Source organism: Aquarana catesbeiana, linkage group LG01 (assembly GCF_042186555.1).
Source record: "Aquarana catesbeiana isolate 2022-GZ linkage group LG01, ASM4218655v1, whole genome shotgun sequence".
Lineage (NCBI taxonomy): Eukaryota > Metazoa > Chordata > Amphibia > Anura > Ranidae > Aquarana > Aquarana catesbeiana.
Window position 1 is genome coordinate 14,674,502 of NC_133324.1, and position 21,353 is coordinate 14,695,854.

A 21,353-nucleotide genomic window follows, 5' to 3' on the forward strand; every position below is an offset into this window, starting at 1 on the left:
AATTTCCGACAACAAGGTCCTATCACACATTTTCTGTCGGAAAATCCGACCGTGTGTACGGGGCATTATAGGTTTAAACTCCCAAAAATTCTAAAAATAATCATTATCCATACCAAAGTTATAAACGGTACTTTTTTGACTGAATTATTTAACCTAAGGTGATATTAATTATATACAATCACCCCAAAACAACTAATTCTACAAATATTAAGTATCCTGCACTCCAATTATTGAGGCATCCTTTTGATGCTTTTTATTATAGCACTTCTCTCCTGTAAGCTGAAGATCCGTGTACCCCCATTAGCCTTCCTCATTCTCTCACCCATAATATGTGGGAGTCTGACGAAGGCACTTTTTCCCCTGATAGAGATATTTATTCTCTTTCACGGGCAACTTGCGATTACTTACACATATTATTTCATACAATGTACCGTCCAACCTTATATGTTTTCTGTTTATTCTTCACTCCAGACTCCACTGGATTCTTTCCTACCTTTTCATTCCTTCAGTCCACACAGGTTGATCCGCGTAGTCAGCATTGCATAATAAAATGTAAGTCAAAACTATTTGATCTGTTACCATGGTACCATTGAATTTCCTATCCCTGAATGTTCAGGGCATAAATGTTCCTCAGAAAAGGACCAAAGCATTCCGTATTTTCCACATTGTGTGCCTACAAGAAACACACTTCACCAATAATTCAATACCTAAATATATGTCCCATATTACCAGGGTTGAGTTGCAGAGGAGATCTAGGGCTAGAATTATTGCTCTCGCTCTGACGATCGCGGCGATACCTCACATGTGTGATTTGAACACCGTTTACATATGCGGGCACGACTTCCGTATGCATTTTCTTCGCTGTGCAAGCTCGCGGGGACAGGGGCACTTTAAAAAAAAAAATGTTTTAATTTATTTTATTTATTTTTTTACTTTATAAATTGTGTTTAAAAAAAAAATTTTTTTTTTTACTTTTATTGCTGTCACAAGGAATGTAAACATCCCTTGTGACAGGTACTCTTTATGGAGGGATGGGGGGTCTAAAAGACCCCCCATCCCTCCTTTACACTTCAAAGTATTCAGATTGCTGAAAATGGCAATTCTGAATACTGTGTACTTTTTTTAATTCGGCGCCATTGGCAGCTGAGTAAATGGGAAGTGACGTCATGACGTCGCTTCCGCGTTTACAACGAGAAGGCTGGAATGAAGCCACTCACAGCTTTGTTCCAGCCCGCCCCCAGCCGCCGAAGGCACAGGATTAGACACCGGGCCTCCCGATCTCCCGGGAGGCCCGGTAACAGCGGCGGGAGGCGGCGGGAGGGGGGATGTCCCCTCCCGCTCCTCCAGTATAACAACCGAGTGGCTTTTAGCCGCATCGGTTGTTATACTCGGGTAGCCGATCGTCCGCTGTAAACAACGGTACCGGGATGATGCCTGCAGCTGCGGGCATCATCCCGGTATAACCCCGGAAAGCCGAGTACGCATATCTGGGGTTACTCGGGAAGGGGTTAATACATAGAGATCAAGTAGGCTTTATGCCAAATAGAAAGGCAGGCGATAATGTACGCAGGGCAGTGTTATTGGCACATATTGCTAAAAAACGAAAAATCCCTTCATGTTTTTTATCTCTTGATATTAAGAGGGCATTCGATACAGTATCCTGGCAATGTATGCACTATTCCTTATAAAAATGGGGTTTTGGCCCCCACTTTCTAAAATGGATTACAGCATTGTATAATAAACCCAAAGCCTATATAAAATATGCTGGATACAAATCTGATGCTTTTAATATCAAAAGAGGCACCCGACAAGGTTGTCCATTATCTCCCCTCTTATTTGCTCTTTTTCTCGAACCCGTCGCCCAATACATTAGAACAAACCAAACTATAACTGGCATTGAAGTAGGAGGTATTACACACAAAATATGTATATTTGCAGATGATATATTGCTTTTCCTATCATCACCACAGGTTTCAGGTCCCAATCTAATGCCCATCCTTGATGGATTTGCAGCCTTCTCCGGCCTTATGATTAACCCTAAGAAATGCCTAGTGCTCAACATTTCACTATCAAACCTAGAACTAATTCCGACGAAGGTTGCACTCCCATTTACCTGGGCAGAGAAATCAATCCCATATCTTGGCATTCAATTAACAGCATCTCATTCTGACTTATTTTCAACCAATTATACTCCTTTACTAAGGCAGGTCACAAACTTATTAAAACAATGGTCACAACTTCCTTTATCCTGGATAGGAAAGATTAATGCAATTAAAATGACTATTCTACCCAAATTAATATACCTGTTCAGAGTTCTCCCTATTCCAATTCCTTCCTATTTTTTGAGACTAGTGCAAAAAAGAACAACATCATTTATATGGGGCTCTTCCAAACCACGTATACCTATACACACATTACATCTTCCCAAACCTAAAGGAGGTCTGGGATATCCTAACTTTACCAACTATTACAGAGCAGATCACTTGGCCAGTCTCTCCAAGTATCACGCAAAACAGGAAATCCCATTATGGGTTATTATAGAGGCTTCAGAATGTGACCCTCTATCAATATCAAACTTGTTATGGCTTGAACCCAAAGACCGTTCCAAAATACATAATCCCATAACTAAACACTTCTTATCTCTCTGGGATAAACTAAAAATCAAATATCAATTACAATCTCCACACATTCCCCTCCTATCTTTTATCAGAAATCCGGCCTTCTATCCGGCATGGATCTACCCGAAATCATTTAACGCTTGGACAACTTCAGGTATTCAGACACTACACAATTTTATTGCATCTAAATCATTCCTTCCATTTCCAACGCTTAGAGAAAACTATGATCTACCAAACTCTGAGATATTTAGATATCTCCAAATTTAAAACTTCGTCACATCATTCTTAAATGTGGAAATACCCTTGTCCCAATTATCCATTTTTGAATCAATCTGTGAAAAAGACCCATTTGCTAAAGGAATAATTTCATCACTTTATAATCAATTATTTGGAGTCACAAATTTCAACAAACCTACTTACATTCAGAAATGGGAGGAGGATCTGGGGCGAACTTTAGAGGACACGGAATGGTCAAGTATATGGCTATATGGCTCACATCTAAATCATCTTCGCCCAATGTTTTGGCATTGGAAGCAAACTATAAAGTTCTAACCCGATGGTACCTTGTACCTGCCAGAGTGGCTAAATATTTACCTAATACCTCAGCTCTTTGTTTTCGAGTGTGTCCAGACATAGGCACACATTTACATATATGGTGGACGTGCCCATTAATCCAAATCTTCTGGAAGGAAGTTTTCGTGATTGCTTCTAAAATATTCAAAAGGATAATACAACCAGACCCATTCATAGCTTTGCTTAACTTGAAACCAGAATGGTTAACATTTTCTCAATACAAACTTATGGTTCCACTACTAATGGCTGCAAAGCAAACAGTGGCCAAGGCATGGAGATCCCTTACATTGGTTCTGGCAGAAACAATTCAAAGAATGAATAACACAATGTCTCATGCCAAGATAGCAGCTATTGATCATAACCAAATCCCAAAATTTGAAAAATTATGGCATCCATGGATGGTCCTTTTGCCATGGTAGCAGATTAAGTGACTTATAGAAATATCCATTTCAATGCTTCAGGGAGAAGCCAATGGACGATAAACTGACGGGCGGGTCGACCTTGTGGACTATATCTTTGTCTTTCTATCCTTTTTCTTCCTTTACTTTCCTTTCCTCCACCTCATGATCAAAGCTCTTTATCAGAATACATCTGACCTGTACACATATTACCAACAGTTAATATCTATAGGTGGTATAGATTTCTCAAATACCTCCAAAAGAAATTGATGTATTACTTTCCACCTTTATTTTAGGTTTTGTGTACCTAATTTTTAATATTTGAAAATTTCAAGTTAAATACTTATACAAATTCTAATGTATAACAATGAGTTTATTTTATAGATCCTTGTAAACGTACTTCATGTATCTTTATATTACTGTATGTTCAATAAACTTTTTTGACAAGGAATATTTGTACATTGCCTTCATAGTTCACTTGCAGACAGGCAGGATATAGCATTGAATATTTAAGCCCTTGGAGTAACAAACATTTCTTCACCTCTTGAAAATTTGCCCTCTGTTTCTGAACTTCTGGTGAAAAGTCAGGAAAAAACATAATTTTGGCTTCATTGTATTTAATATCATTTCGGACCCGTGCCTGGCGCAGAATATTTTCTTTGTCTCTATAATTTAGAAGACGTATTAAAAAAGGTCGAGGAGTTTTTCCCATTTTCTGAAAATGGGTAGGGACCCGGTGGGCACGATCTATTATGAGTAATGGAGAGAAGTGTTCCTTGCCGAAGATTTCAATAAGCCATCGTTCAGCAAAGCTAACTGGGTCATTACCCTCTGAATTCTCTGGTATGCCCAACACTCTGACATTATTAGAGCATAAACAATTCTCAATGTCTTCAATTAGGGATGAGCCGAACACCCCCCTGTTCGGTTTGCACCAGAACCGTTTTTTTGGGAGCAGTGATTTTAATAATGCTTAAAGTGAAACAATAAAAGTGTAATATCCCTTTAAATTTCGTTCCTGGGGGGTGTCTATAGTATGCCTGTAAAGGGGCGCATGTTTCCCGTGTTTAGAACAGTCTGACAGCAAAATTACATTTCAAGGGAAAAAAAGTAATTTAAAACTACTCGCATGGCTATTAATGCATTGCCGGTCCGACAATACACATAGAAGTTCATTTTTAAAAACGGCTTGGGAATTCCCCACAGGGGAACCCCGAACCAAAATTAAAAAAAAAAATGACGTGGGGGGTCCCCCTAAATTCCATGCCATACCCTTCAGGTCTGGTATGGTTATTAAGGGGAACCCCGGCCGAAATTAAAAAACAAAAAATGACGTGGGGGGTCCCCCTAAATTTCATACCAGGCTCTTCAGAAGAACCAGAAGTAGAAGAAGAAGGAAGATAGAAGAAGCATTTAAATAAAGGAATTGTCAAAAACTGTCTCTTGTCATTTTTAACATTCTTGACACTTTTTTAGTGAAATGGTAGGGGTACTTTTGTACACCCTTACCATTTCACACAGGGGGAGGGCCGGGATCTGGGGGTCCCCTTGTTAAAGGGGGCTTCCAGATTCCGATAAGCCCCCCCGCCCGCAGACCCCCACAACCACCGGCCAGGGTTGTGGGGATGAGGCCCTTGTCCTCATCAACATGAGGACAAGGTGTTTTGGGGGCTACCCCAAAGCACCCTCCCAATGTTGAGGGCATGTGGCCTGGTACGGTTCAGGAGGGGGGGCGCTCTCTCGTCCCCCCCTCTTTTCCTGCGGCCTGCCAGGTCGCGTGCTCGGATAAGGGTCTGGTATGGATTTTTGGGTGACCCCACGCCATTTTTTTTTAATTTTGGCGTGGGGTTCCCCTTAATATCCATACCAGACCTTTCAGGTCTGGTATGGAATTTAGCAGGACCCCCCACGTCATTTTTTTTTTAAATTTTGGCCGGGGTTCCCCTTAAAATCCATACCAGACCTGAAGGGCCTGGTATGGAATTTAGGGGGACCCCCCACATCATTTTTTTTTTTTAATTTTGGTTCAGGGTTCCCCTGTGGGGAATTCCCATGCCGTTTTTATCAATTAACTTTTATGTGTATTGTCGGACCGGCAATTCATTTTTAGAAGCGAGTAGTTTTAAATGACTTTTTTTCCTTTGAAATGTCATTTTGCTGTCAGACTGTTCTAAACACAGGAAACATGCACCCCTTTACAGGCATACTATAGACCCCCCCCAGCTACGAAATTTAAAGGGATATTACACTTTTATTGTTTCACTTTAAGCATTATTAAAATCACTGCTCCCGAAAAAACGTCCGTTTTTAAAACTTTTTTTTGCATTGATCCAGGGGCAGGACCCAGGTCCCCAAACACTTTTTATGACAATAACTTGCATATACACCTTTAAAATTAGCACTTTTGACTTCTCCCATAGACTTTTAAAGGGTTTTCCGTGTCATTCGGCGAACTTGCGAACAGCTCGGACTCGAAGCTCATCCCTATCTTCAATTTTAGAGATAGTGGTATTTAACTTGCATGTAGCTGCCCTCATCTCTATTAACATGGGAGGAAGAGTATCCTCTCACCCTGTTTAAGATCTTAGTGTGTTTTTTTGGAGGTCCCCGCATATAAAGACAACTTCTTCCCGTATGGCCTGAACCTGGCCTGTGAGCACAGAGAGGGAGGGAGAGGCAATGTTGTATCAAAAAATATGGGGGGCGGGGCTGGTGAGATCACCAGGAAGAGAAACGTCCTAAACACAGAGCAAAGGTGGGGTGGTTCCGCATTTCCTTATGATCGTGTCTTTCTAACGAATGGCTACTCATTAAACAATTAGAGCTTGCAGCTGATTTGCTTCGCCAGCAAGAATTAGCAGATCCTGCCACTTCATGGCCCTTGGCTGGACTTTCACATACCTTTTTTTTTTTCCGCACGGTGACCTATTATAACCTTCCAGCCCCCACCTCATTCACGAATGCAGTGCAGTTGCTGTTAACATTGAAGCCCTGATCGTCTTGGATCCCTCTGGAGGGTTACTGACAGTTGCCTTGAGTTCGGATATCTCCTTTCTTGGATGCTTGTGTTTATCAAGCTCTGTTGAGTTTAACCCCCTGAGGGGAGCGTGTACTCACAGGGTGGAAGTGGATGGATCGGTGGAAGGTGCACACTGAATTTCTTCACTCTGATCACCTATGAACACTGTCTGAACTATTATGCTTACTGCCTTTCTCTCTTAAAAGACACTTTTTTTGTGAAGTTGGCCACACACAACCCGTTTTAGCTCAACATTAGCGCTGTTTTTAGTGTACTATTATAGTCATATTTTGCTGATTATGGTATGCCACTATTTATGATGGGCTTTCATTGTCGCCACAGGGATACAGCATAAGCTGGGGATCCATCTTGGTGGTTCATGAGGAGGGTGCTTCTATGCAAGAGACCACCTTGGAAATACATTTGGGATGCCAAAAAAGCTAGATGCTCCCGCAATAAACTCACCCTACACAAAAAGGTAGGAGGAGCTGGACTAGTGGACTTATATGACTATCTCTGGGCAGTTAGACTGGACCAAACCAAACACTGGTTATACGAGAGTAATAAACCACTATGGGTAGACATAGAAAAGACAAAGTCCCCAATGACTGGCCTAACAACACTTCTCATGGGTGACATCTGGATACCATGGGACATCTATCCCCTCCCATTCAGACATCACTGCAGGCATGGAGATTCCTCCCAAACCAAAACCACACGCGAGATAGATTACAAGCTTCTAATCGACCTCCTAGAAACGAAAATTCCTATGTTAGCAGTTAAGGAACTGGCAGCTCATGGCATCACACACATATCAGACCTCTTTATTGGACTTCAGCCTAAATCTGCAGAACAAATACTGACGCAGTTCCAACTGCCGAACAACATGCTATTCTCATGTATATGAATAACTAATTTCCTCAAATCATATCCGATTCCAAAGATAAAAATACCATCCAAAGTATGGCAATTTTACTCAACCCCCAAACACAACTTAAAAGGAATATCATTATTTTACAACCTCACTCACAACAAACTAGTATTTAAGAAAACCACAGCAATGGGGAAATGGGAGACAGACTTGGGCACCACTTTCTCAGACGAACAATGGCAACATACATTCAGAGAAACCCACAAAGCTTCTCACTGTGTTAAACTTTGGGAACTGATGATCAAACTGGCAAATAGATGGCATTACACCCCATATAGAATAGCAAGCTACTTCCCAGAAACATCACCACAATGCTGGAGGAGCTGCGGCCAAATAGGATACTTATTACATATGTTCTGGTAGTGCCCAAATATTAAAAGCCTATGGAACTGAATATTCCAGCTAATTTCCTCTCTCACAGGAATTTTAACCCCTCCTGACCCAGCACTAGCAATCCTTCACTTAAGAATAGAGAAATTCCCACTTAATTTCAGACAGGTAATCACCAATATTCTCCTAGAGACCCGTATATTGATACATTGCAATTGGAAAAATAATATCTCTATAAATCTCTCAGATGTGACGAGAGCAGTAAACCGAAATTACACTTTTGAGTGACTCATTGCAATCATCTTTATGCACTGTAAAATATTTGACAAAAATTGGTCTGTATGGACAAAACGAGACAACAGTGTACTCTCTGGCTTGATAAATTTTCTGTTCTTTTGCTTCCTTCTATTAATTTGTTATTGATTTGTTATTGATAACCACTCAATGATCCCATACGGATGTAAATTGTGTGTATCGAACTGTCTTATTTGTTCAAAATGTTCTTATTGACTTGTTAATATCTGGAAACTCAATAAAAATGTATAAAAAAAAAGAATAGTGCTCTGTGGTCATTGTGACCATTTGAAAATGTTAGAAGAAATGAGGATAAAGGAGCGCCCGGTGATTAAAGAAGTAATTAATTTGTATTTTATTTGAAGTTTCATCATTAAAAAGAGGCCAACGCATTTCTGGGGACTAGAGACTCTGCTAGTAAAAATAGTTGTGGAATGATCCTGTTGGAGGGTGCCTTTGGCACATGGATCTGGACAGTTAGAAGTCTTCAATTGCTGCCTCTGAACACACAGCCAGCACTGAGGACCTCTAACTGTCCAGATCCATGTGCCAGATTAATTCAGATTAACTCAGAAGGTCTGGGAAGAATCTGGCCATGGATAATACTGGAGGTCATTTCACTCCAAAGTCTTTTATCTTCATCTGTACTCAGGAGTTGGGATCCTTCTATGAGTGTCTATGTCCCGGTCTGTGTGATGAGGAGGGGGGTAGCTAGTAGTAGTCATTCACATTCAGCTGGACTTCTTCTGTAATGTAGATGATGTTTTGTAGTTCATATCCACACAGCCAGCACTGACACCTTCATCTAATCACCATGGAATGAGTCAGGGAAGATGTTGGCCGTCTATGAACAGGATGGGGAGGAGGGTTGGGTTTTGTCTGGAGATGGGCTTTAGGGTCAAAACTAGTATGTTTCTTGTATAAGTTCTGGATTAGCTTCCCCGGTGTAACTCACCATGTCTCCTTTCCATGATATTTGCTCTGGTTCTAGTGTAAGTTGCTGACCCTCTGAAAGGGACCCATCAAAGTGACCCACAATCAGACAATCACTGATATTTCTCTCATTAATTCTTGTAATCCAATTTACAATTTCCATTGGGCTGGGCAGTTCTCCTTTATCATTAAAAATCATAACCTTGCCATTCGGATCCTTGTACTGGACTTCTTTTGCATAGCGCAGGGGTGTCCAAACTACGGCCCTCCAGCTGTTGCGGAACTACACTTCCCATGAGGCATTGTAAAACTCTGACATTCACAGACATGACTAGGCATGATGGGAGTTGTAGTTCCTTAACAACTGGAGGGCCATAGTTTGGACACCACTGGCATAGCGGGACAGCTTAAAAAAAGACAGAAATTATTATAGGTAGCAAGTATATAGAACGTTTAGTAATTTTTTGATTATAGATTGTTTATCTAGTTATATCTCATTTAGAGAATGCCATCGGGATGAGATGACCTGTTTGCTGAGCACTTATAATCAGATACATTTTATTGGGACTATTTATAAACAATTTGCTTTGGTCACCAATCCTCAGGAAAGATGTCGATGAATTAGAAAGAGTTCAGCAAAGGGCAACAAAATGAACAAGGATGACAGAGGATCTCAGCTATGAGGATTGATAGATTACAGGTATTCACTCCGGAGAAGAGGCACTTAAAGGGCAATTCCACTTTCATGAGAAAAAAAGAGCAAATAAAAAAATAATAATATATTGTATACAATTGCTCAAGTCATATTGTAATTGAATGTCCTTTTCGTTCAATCTGCAGCTCTGTAATGTTCTGTAAAATGCAATATGGCCACCTGGAGGTGTTCTTTACACAGATGGTGTACAGAACGCCCCTCCCCCTGAAATGTAATTTCCTGCTTGTGTTATTGGCTCAAAAATAAAATCCAAATCAGTCAGATACAAATCAGATACAAATCAGATTTAGTGAATTCCTTGCAACAAAAATGTCATTTTTGGTGAGATACTCCCAAAGGGAAATCACATCTAAAGGGATGCAGACCGTGTCATTTTCCTTATTAGATCCCTGCAGGTGCAGCAGCTGATTAATAAATATGTAGCACACCCCCAAAAGGAGCCACAAGTGTGAAGGGATTCCCCACCCTGCACAGCCAGGCACACCGCATCTTCACAGAACACTTAAGTCAGAAGAAAAGCCCAGTGCTTTGTTTTATGTTTTATTGTTTTATTTTATTTAATAAACTTGGATAGGGATATTATGGGATGTCCACTTGATTAAAGCAGTATAACTCTTCGGGGACACAACTATATACAGTCTGTATATACACTTCTCCTCTACCTCCAGCACAAATCTTGCTTGTAGAACTACAACTCCCAGGACCAGCTGGCACTGTTTGGATGATCTGACAAAGGCTCAGTCAGATGAGTAGCAAAAACCCTTTACAGGCGAGGACCACAGGCCCCTTGTTTATGTAGCAAAGTCCTAGTGCCTGGCTGTCCTCCTCCTGTGACTACTGATCCCAGCACCACCTCTTCAGACACTGCCAGTCCACCTGGCTGCAGCTCCCCCTTTCTCCAACCCTCCTGGCCAAGACTCCACAGTCCTCCTAGACTGACTCTGCATCCATCCCAGACTGCCTCTCAGTCCTACCTGACTATAACACTAACACGCCCACCTGGCTGTCTTCCTCCCTTGAGATTTGCTCAGCGGTGTTCTCCTGCTATCCTCCACTTGCTCCCGTGCCTCCAGTCAGAAAATCTCTGTGTGTCATGAAGAGGGTCCCTTCGCACCCAAGCCCAGGCCTGAGGTTACCCTTCCCAGACTATGGAGCACCCTCAAGGGCCACAAACAACCATAACACTCCATCTCCAGCTTCCACTCAAACTTCTCTGCCCCAGCTGGGCTGACCCAGAGTATTTGAGGGGGCCTTTCCCCTGCCAACCCATCTGTTGGCAACTCCAGGCAGCTCCTTTTCACCTCCACCCCCATTCTTCTAGAATCTTCTGCAATTTTCTAGAAGTAGGGGGAGGTCTCAGAGATGTTACCTCTGAGGCATCCAGCCCTTCCTGAGTCACTCAACCATCCCAGATAAAATAACACAGGCTTGGCTAGTAGCCAAGCCTGAACAATTTATCTACACTACAAAAATCCTACTCTAGCACACTAGAGGGTGCTACAAAATATTAAACATTTGTGCAAGCGTAATTAATAATACCATAATGTTTGTAATATGTGTGTAATGGTTGCTTTTCACCTGGCAAATGTAACATTCTCTAACAATTGAGAAAAATAGCCATGAGAACATTTGACCATGAAAGTTACCATTCACCAATAGAGAAAATGACCTAACATTATAGGCTAAGAACATTGGACCAGCAAGGGAAATAATATGAGGAAGACCTCTGCACTGTGTACAGTCCATGGAGAATCCTGCGTGAATGGAAAAACAAATGGATTTTCAGTCAGGATGAGACAATGGTCTGGTATAAACATTGGCTATTTGGGCATTCAGACAAGTGGCCAAACTTTTGCCCATCCAACCTTCTTTTTGGATTGGAGTTGATAATCTCAAATAGAAACAATATTTCTATAGCTTCTATATATGACAACCTCCTGCTGTCAGTGATTCCTAAGGAAGCTGTGTATGCTTGCTCCCGAGGCATCCCTAGGAACCAATGACATCACTGGAAATCCCGGCCACATAAGAAAAGGGGTGGGGATAGCAGTGACATCACTGCCCAAATAGGGTCACTGGCCATATTTAAAGCGTAACTGCATATTTGTTGAGAAAAAAACATTCCCCTCTGGGTGATCTCTGTACATTGCAAGGATTATAACAAACTTTGTTGCAGATTTCTACCTTTTGTTATTCCGAAGAAATCCCCGTTTGTTTGTCTGTGCCTCTGTGCCGAGTGGGTCTAATGGGAGTTGTTTCATAATTTACTGTCAGGTGTGGAGCTGCAGAACACTAATGAGGAAATCTGCTGGGCCTGCATCCCATTAGACGTGTTTCTAGTTTCTATTCTAAGTATCTTTTCAAAAATGACATTTTTTGTTGCAGGGGATGCCTGAAATCTGACTTGTATCTTAGGCAGATATCTGGGAAATTGATGAGCCAATCACACAAGCAGGAAATGATGTTTCTGGGGAGTGGTCAGTACACACTCTGTGTACAGAACTACTCCAGGTAGCCATATTGCAATGTATTCTCAGAAAATTATATTGGCTGCAGATTGAAAAGGAAAGGTAATTTTTAATAACATTCAATTCCAATATAATTAGTGTTGCAATTAATGTGCTATATTATTTTTTCTTTATTTGCTATTTTTTTCCCCATGAAAGTGGAGTTACCCTTTAAGCATTTTTCATTTACACTTTGCATTTTTTTGTGAATGAGTAGGGATACTATTTAGTCATTAAATTGGGCTTCTAGATTCTGAAAAGCCAACCTGCCAACAGACCTCCACGATCACTGGCCAGGGTTGTGGGAAGAGGCTCTTGATCTTATCAACATGACATTACCCCATGTTGAAGGCATGTGGGCTGGTATGGTTTTGGGGGGGTGCCTGCTCATGCCTCCCCTTTCCTAGGCAGCCAGGCTGCATGCTCAGATTAAGCATCTAGTATTGATTTTTAGGGAGACCACCCACTTTTTTTTGTTTTGGTTTCATCTTAAAAAATTTTTTTTTTAGACTATACTACAAGAAAAATTACATTTACAAAGAAAAAAGGTTAAATTGCCAGCAAGTGATATTTCACTGCCAGCTTCTTAAAACTGAAATCTTTTTTTTTTTTTTACCCCTGTAAAGCAAAAGGCATAATGAACTAGTATGCACCGCATACTAGCTCATTATGAAATACTTACCTTAGAACGAGGCGTCGGTATCTTACCTGGTCCACGCCAAGGTAGCTGACATGTTGCCTCGGCGTGTCTTCCGGGTATCGCGGTTCCAGCGCTGTGAGTGGCTAAAGCCGCGATGTCATCACTCCCGCGCATGCGCGCGTGAGATTTCTTTCCCAGCAAGGTCCGGCAGTTGCCGGGCCTTCAGCCGAGAATCCCCTGTGCGCATGCGCTGCTGCAGTCAGCGGCTCATAGCAAGGGGAATATCTCCTAAACCGTACAGGTTTAGGAGATATTTTTTTTACCTACAGGTAAGCCTTATTATAGGCTTAACTGTAGGTAAAAGTTAAAAAAAAGACTATACAACCGCTTTAAAAACAAACAAACAACAACAACAACAACAACAAACAAACAGAAACCTTCAGCACTTTCTGAACATGATGGAGATGCACCCCTCTAAAGGTAAGATTAGGATACCCCCCTTCCCCTGGAACTTTATTTAAAGAAATTTTTCATTTTTACTGTTTCACTTTAAGAATTTTTTTAAAAAAATCACTGCTCCAAGTCAAATGGAATTTTTAAAAAAGTTTTTGCAATGGTACATGTTCTCCACCATCCATGCTATTTTTACACCTCTTTGCCTAGTAGTTTAGAAAATTGACATGTTTAATTTGTTAGCCGAACAATGCTCAAACAGAATAGTCGTGAAGGGACCTCTGCGCTACTATCCAATCGCACATGAGCTGCCGTGTACTGCAAAAAATCTTAACTGTGTTGCTGCAAAATCTATAGTGTACACATGACCACCACAAAATAATCAAATAAATCTGTAAATGATTTTGCGCAAAACACAAAAAATTACAAATAACCATAAATTCCTAAACGTGACCTGTGTTATAGCAAGAACTGAATCACCAGTGAAGCTTAAAAGTATATATAATCTAAAATATATATATATATATATATATATATATATATATATATATATATATATATATATATATATATATATATATATTCAATCAAAAAAGTGTAATGAAAAATGATGTCGGAGTACGTGACAAATGAAATTCAATACGCTGATACTGATAATTATAAGAAAAAGTTCAATATCAGGAATATAGCTTCAGTATATAAGACATCTGTAGTGCTCTTAATCGATAGAGTTCATAAGTGTTTGAATAGGTGAAAATCAATGACCGTGCAAAATCCGCATGCAACTATGCTCACATTGCCCTTACCTTCAGGGGCTTAAATCAAAGCCTTATAGAACATGCTGAGTGATGGTGGAAAGGGATCATCCGAGTGTTGCCTGGTGATGGTAGCTGACTTTGGATGGATAGGTGTCCGTGCTGGATCCTCAATGGATTAGACTCTGGATCCTGGAACTCGTGCCAAGAAAACAGAAGGGAAAACAAGGGGCCTCCGATGGTGTAGTATAAAAAGCTTTGGTTTTATTTCGATAAAAACGCACTCTGTGTACAGTGTCTGTAATGGTACAGCATGTGGCGGTATACCGCCGCTACCAAGTGCGAGACTTCCGGTACACAGTGTCAGCAAGGGGAGTAAAAGGAGTGTTAGGCTGCTGTGTGTATCAATAAGTTGTAGTTCCGGTTCCTACGCATTACGTCACGTTACCTAGTGACTTCCTCAGGGAATCCTGAGGAAAAAAAAAAAAAAAAACAAAAAAAAACTAAAGTATAGTTGCAAGTTTTTACATGTTTGTGCTTGAGGTTTATAAATGAAAACTGTAAAGTGATGCACTTGGGGGCTAAAAAATATGAACGCAAGTTTCTCACCAGTGAGAAAACCCTAGGAGGAGTTGAGGATGGAAAAGGATCTGGAGATTTTTGTAGACCACAGGCTCAGCAATAGCATGCAATGCCAAGGTGCAGCAAGCAAGGCCAACAGACTATTAGAATGCATTAAAAAGGGTATCTACTCAAGAGATAAGACTAATTCTACCACTTTACAAAACCCTGCTTTGGCCACATCTGGAGTATGCCGTCTAGTTCTGGTCACCAGTCCTCAGGAAGGATGTGCTGGAACTGTAGAGAGCCAAGAGAAGGGCAAAACAGCCAATAAGTGGGCTGGAGGACCTCAGTTATGAAGAATGACTACAAACATTAAACCTATTCTCCCTTGAGAAGCACTTATGAGTAGATATGATCACAATATGCCAATTTTTAAATGGTGATTCTAACATAGAGAGTAAACTATCAAATCCATCAATCAATCAAATCCCCATCGAATCATTCCCCGCATCTATTACCTTTTGTACCACCACCCTCTCCCTTTAGAATATAAGCTCTATGAGCAGGGCCCTTCTGTCCCTTCTGTATTGTACTGTAATTGTGCTGTCCCCCCTCTACATTGTAAAGTGCTACGTAAACTGTTGGCGCTATATAAATCATGTATAATAATAATACTAATTCAGTCTCAGGTCTCTTTTTTTAAATACATGTTATTATTAAAGGTTGGTTCAAAAGACATTGTGTGTCGATTACATTAATTGTGGAAATTGAAGACTCATAACATAGTCCAAAGTCTATATAGGCAATATGGTAACATAACAGTTCTTGATTTCACTATCAAATCAATCAATCAAATAGAAATACAATAATCGGTTTAATTAGGGTTACTAAAAGAGTAATGTATACATGAGGAGGACTCCATGTAGGAGTGGTCCTGAAGCCTGAAAAAAATACTGTAGTGCTTGAGAGTCTCTCCGCAAATTATTGACACTCATGCCGTAATGTTATATGTTAGAGATTTTGTAAACAGTAAATAATAAAAGCAAAAGGAACAAAAACAAGCGAACATTCAACCGCTAACATGTGGAACAGAGAGGGTTACGGGAAACCGATCTGGGGCAAACCGTAAATGGTGTTATTAGTTTAAGGGGTCGGTATCAATTTGTTTTATGGGGATGCTGTACGCTCAAGGAACCCATGATTTCCATTTCAGATCATAAATATGCATAGTGTCCGTGATTGTATGGGAGATTTTCTCCATGAGTTGAATGGCAGACATTCGTCTAAGGACCTGGTCCCATGGGACCCCAGGAGTGCGCCAAAACAGCGCTATACACTAGTGGACCGCACTAAATAATGTGTGGGAAAGTTTGCTCATGGGGAGAGGTCCCAGGGATATCTGCGAAAAGTAAGCCCTTCTGGTGAGTTATAGTGATCGGTACCCCTGTGATCTCTGCCACCTTTGCTGTAACTCTCTGCCAAAGGTCCCTTAAAGCTATACAACTCCAAAAAATCTGTAGCTGAGTCCCCAGTTTGGGGGAAACCTCTAAAGCAGTTCTCGGAAACAGCGGGGAAGAATTTATATAATTTTGCAGGGGTGTAATATCAACTTGTGTGTAGCTTCATCACTGTTTCCTTAACTGCTACAGACCTTGTACTTTTACGCATATTAGTTATCCTGTCTATCCATTCCTCAGCGGACACCACCTGACCAGTTTCCACTTCCCAGCCGACCATGGCAGAGGATTTATCTGGGAGGCCGAAGCCGCCCAAGTAATCATATAATAGTAAGATTGTCCCTTTGTCTCTAGATGTGGGGCCACAAATGCCCTCAAATGTATTAGTAAGGTTGGTATCCAACCTAGGGAAGTGTGAGTTGTGAAAATGTCTGATCTGAAGATACTTGTAGAACTCTGACCCAGGCAAAGAGTGAGAGAATTGTAAGGATAAGAAGTATTGAAGCACCCCATCCTTCTGGAGGGATCTAAAAGTGACCAGGTCCCTAAAAATCCATAGGGCAAAGGAGTTGGGATTAGGAAATGCTGCAACAAATGCTGGGTTACCAATGAATGAGGCCCATCTGGGGTAAGGAGGGAGTAGGGAGAATTTTTTTTGTATAGGGACCACAGGTGTAAGGAATGGCCCACCACTGAGTTAAGGAGGGAGATATCTTTGGGGCAAATTGTAGTGGCCCATAACAGTCCTGGTAAAGAGTAAGGGGCTATGGAGGACAGTTCAAAACTGAGCCAGGGGATTCTGTGAGGGGAGATATGCCATTGTGCTATTTGTAGGAGTCTGGCCGAAAGGTAATAGTGCCAAAGTTTGGGTAGGTCCAGTCCACCTCGAGCCGGAGGTCTGTAAATCATCTGCTTACCTAATCTGGGTTTTTTATTGTGCCATACAAATTTGTTTATATCTCTTTGGTTTAATTCAATTGTTTGTCGAGACACACATGATTGGGGAGGGCTCTAAAAAAAAATTTGGAGAGAATCAACATTTTTATCGCCTGGATCCTGCCTAAGAAGGTGATGTGGTATGAGTTCCAGGTGTTTAAGAGTTGTCTGACATGGGCAAATGCTGGTGGATAGTTAGCTAAGTATAATTTGTGGAGAGAAGGTGCCAATTTGATCCCTAAGTATGGTAAGCACTGTCCTTCCATGGAAAAAACAAGGTTTGATTGAATTGTAGAGGTAATATGTTGGGGGAAGTTTATAGGAAGAGCAGAGCATTTAGAGATGTTAACCCCTAAACCCGAGAGGTCTTGGAAGGTATGGAGGGTTGAAATCAGGTTGGGAATTGAGACTATCGGGTCGGACAGGAACAGGAGGACATCGTCCACATAAAGACTTAATTTAAATTCTTGATCCCCTTTAAAATATCCTTTGATGTTAGGGTCTAAGCTATTGCAACGGGCTAAAGGTTCGATGGTGAGGGCAAATAAAAGTGGTGACAGGGGGCAACCTTGTCTTGTTCCCCTGCCTAACGTGAAATACTCAGAGTTACAGCCTGGGAGTCTAATCCGGGTGCAGGGATGGTAATATAGTGCCAAAAACCATGAACAAAGGCTCCCACAAAGCCACATTTTTCTAGGGTCAGTTCGAGGCATGGCCATAGCACATTATCAAAGGCCTTGTGAATGTCCAGGCTCAGGAATAGTACTTTGCGGGAATGTAGGACAGCATCTTGGATAATGTTAGATGCCAGTCTAATATTGTCAGTGGTTTGTCTGGTCGGGATGAATCCTGTTTGGTTGGGTGAGATTAAGGAAGTAATAATTGTCAAAAGTCTGTCTGCTAAAATGCGACCGAATATCTTCAGATCGGTATTGATGACTGAAATTGGCCTATAATTTTGAGGTAGGGAGTGGTCTTTGTTGGGTTTTGGGATCAAAGACATGTTTGCATGAAGCATATCATCTCTGAAGATGTTACCTTTAAGAATGTGATTGAAGTTAGATTTTAGATATGGGGTTAGATTTTCGATGAATTTCTTGTAATATGGGGCTGAGTACCCACCTGGACCCGGGTTTTGGAGGGTTTCAAGGATTTGATGATCTTGGTAATTTCTAGGTCTGATCATGGGGCGTTTAGTACTTGAAGGTGTTCATGAGTTAGTTTGGGGAGAGGGATATTATCTAGCCATGACTTAAGGGCAGGGTGGAGGGGGGGAGAGCAGGTCTCATTAAAATTTAGAGAAAATCTGCAGGACCTCAGTTGGGTGGGAAACAAAGCTCCCTTTGGGGTTTCTTAACTTATAAGTATGGGGGGTTGGATAGATTGGTTGAGCTTACTCGCAAACATGGACGAGGCCGCATTACTGTGTAACAGGAACTTAGCCTTCCACCACATAAGGGCCTTTTCAGTCTGTTCAGAGACGATTTTGTCAAGCTCAAGTCTAGTGTTGTTAATCTGTTGTAGGAGATCAGTGGAGTGGTTCTGTGTGTGTAAATGGTATAACTTATCAAGCTCATTAGTGAGTCTGGTAATGTCAATTAGTCTTTGTTTCTTCCTTTCAGCAGCCAACTGGATTAAATGACCTCTGATTACCACCTTGTGGGCTGCCCAGAGAATGGTGGGTGATACGTCTTCTACATTATTGGTGGCAAAGTAGTCCTCTAAGTGTTTTGAGATCTGTGAGACAATGCTAGGGTCAGTGAGAAGAGACTCATTAAGTCTCCACCCAGAGACAAAGGGTTTGAGGCCAATGTGGGAAATGTCCAGGGATAACAACTGAGGATCTGACCACGGGCAGGAGTGAATGGCAGCAGTAGTACAATTGGCTAGTAAAATGGGAGAACAAAAAAAAATAGTCCAATCTGGAGTAGCTGTCATGAGGGTGGGAATAAAAAGTGTACTCTCTGGCACCGACATTGTGCGCTCTCCATGAGTCCACCAAATTATGTGAGTGTAGCAGTGATTTTAGAGTTTTAGGGAAGGCGTTAGAGGTGCTGCCTGTTCTGCTCCTATCCATGGCCGAATGCACCACCAAATTGAAATCCCCACCCAATATCATATGAGGGGAGTTATATTTATCCAATACCTGGAAGAAGGCCCTAAAAAATGATGCTTGAGAATCATTAGGGGCGTACACGTTGGCTATTGTTATCATCTTGCCCTGTAAGGAGCCCTGTAAGATGATAAACCTGCTGGAGGGATCTTTGTATATATTATAAGCTTCAAATAATAAACCATTTTTATTTTTATTTTATTTTTTAATTGTTTATTTTACAAGTTTTACATATAATACAAGATAACAAGTAATTATCACAATCATTTACAGAAAATGCAAATATACACTGTCAATGAAATTGAAATGTAAACTAGGTTAGAATGAGGTATGAAGGGCTAATATAGATACAGAGATAACGAAAAATCCATCTTGGTGGGAGTATTGAGTTTCAATGTACGATTTGGTTTCATTGGTATAAATTATCAATGTCTGTATGGGGAACAGGAGCAGCGCATGGCATTAATGGTGACTATACAAACAGTTATTACTTAAATAGGACTGTATGTTTCAGAACTATATTCAGATTTATCCCATAGCTTCCATATTTGTGAAAATTTATGTGATAAACCCTCAACTATGGCTGTTAGGTGTTTCATTCTCCGTATATGAGATGGAGAGCATTTGCATAAGAGTGGGAGAGGCGGTAGAGAGCCATAGTTTGGGAATAGTTCTTTTAGCTGCTAATAATATGAAGGACATCAGTCTTCTTTTAGATTTGTGGATGCCAGAGACAGGAAGGCCCAATATGTAGTGCATAGGGTTTAGGGGGACGGGGACCCCCATCAACCTCTCCAGAACCGTTTGTATTTGAGCCCAAAATTGAGTGACTAGAGAACATTCCCAGAAAATATAAAAAGTGTGAGCCCACAGCTTTATTACATCTCCAGCACATTTTTGAGGTTGTTGGATTGTATGAGTGTAGGCGTTCTGGAGTTTTATACCAAAATAGTAGAATTTTATACGCAGATTTTTTTGTGTATGACACAGCTGGAAATTTTGGAGGTGGATTCCCAGATATTCTCCCAATCTAAAAGAGAAATGTAATGCTGGAGTACTTGAGACCATCTCTTCATGTAGTGATGACTATCTACCTTCAAGGGGTTGGCTTAGTGTAGAATTCCATATATGGTGGAGATTAATTGGGGCTCGTAGGGGCCTTTGGCACATAACATTTCGAAGTCTGTTGGCTTGTCTAGGGAAAGAGTGGGGGATTTAGAGGCGAAGAAATGTCTGAATTGTAAGTAGGAATAGAAACATGTTTTAGGAATCTGGGATTGTTTTTGTAGGTCAGTGAAAGATAGTAGATGTATCATAGCTGGATTAACAAGATGCCTCAGCTGAAAGATCCCGGCCCTAGTTCAATGTATCATACGATCATATGACAAGCTATCAGGAATGTCTGGGTTGAAGAGAAGGTTTAAAAGAGGTGAGCTTGAAGAAGATAATGAATAACGATCAGAGCATCTTTCAATATTGCTAAGGTAAATAGAATTGGAGCCAGGCATAGACCTCCCAGCTGGGGCATGTGTTTGTCACTAGACTGCCAGAGCAGATAACATGGGTGGACTGGAGAGGTAATGCTCATTTTGATCTCAGCCCATCTGTTTGGAGCTTTCCTGTGGGTCCAGGAAGTAAGGACCTGTGGGTCCAGGAAGTGAGGCGTAATAGTATTTATTAAAATCAGGGGCTCCTAAACCTCCTCTATTTTTACGTGCCATGACCACTGATCCTGCCACCCGATGGGATGCGTTATTCCATATAAAATGGAGACTTCTCCTTTGAAGAACTTTCAATTGTGACAAAAGAGCGATAGTGGGGGGAAATTAGCTTGGTATAACGTAGAATATGATGCTGTAAGCTGTACTCCTAAATATTTCAGCGAGGAAGCACACCAGTGGTAATTATAATTTTGTTGTAGTATATTTAATTGAGGAGGGGTGATATTAATGGGAAGGGCCTCCGTCTTGGTAGCATTAATTTTATAACCTAAGATAGCGCTAAAAGCTGTTAAAATATTGTGGAGTGATGGTAGGGACGAGTGTGGATGTGTGAGCGTCAGGAGGATATTATCTGCGAAGGGATATTTTGTATTCTCTGTGTCGTAAGTATACTCC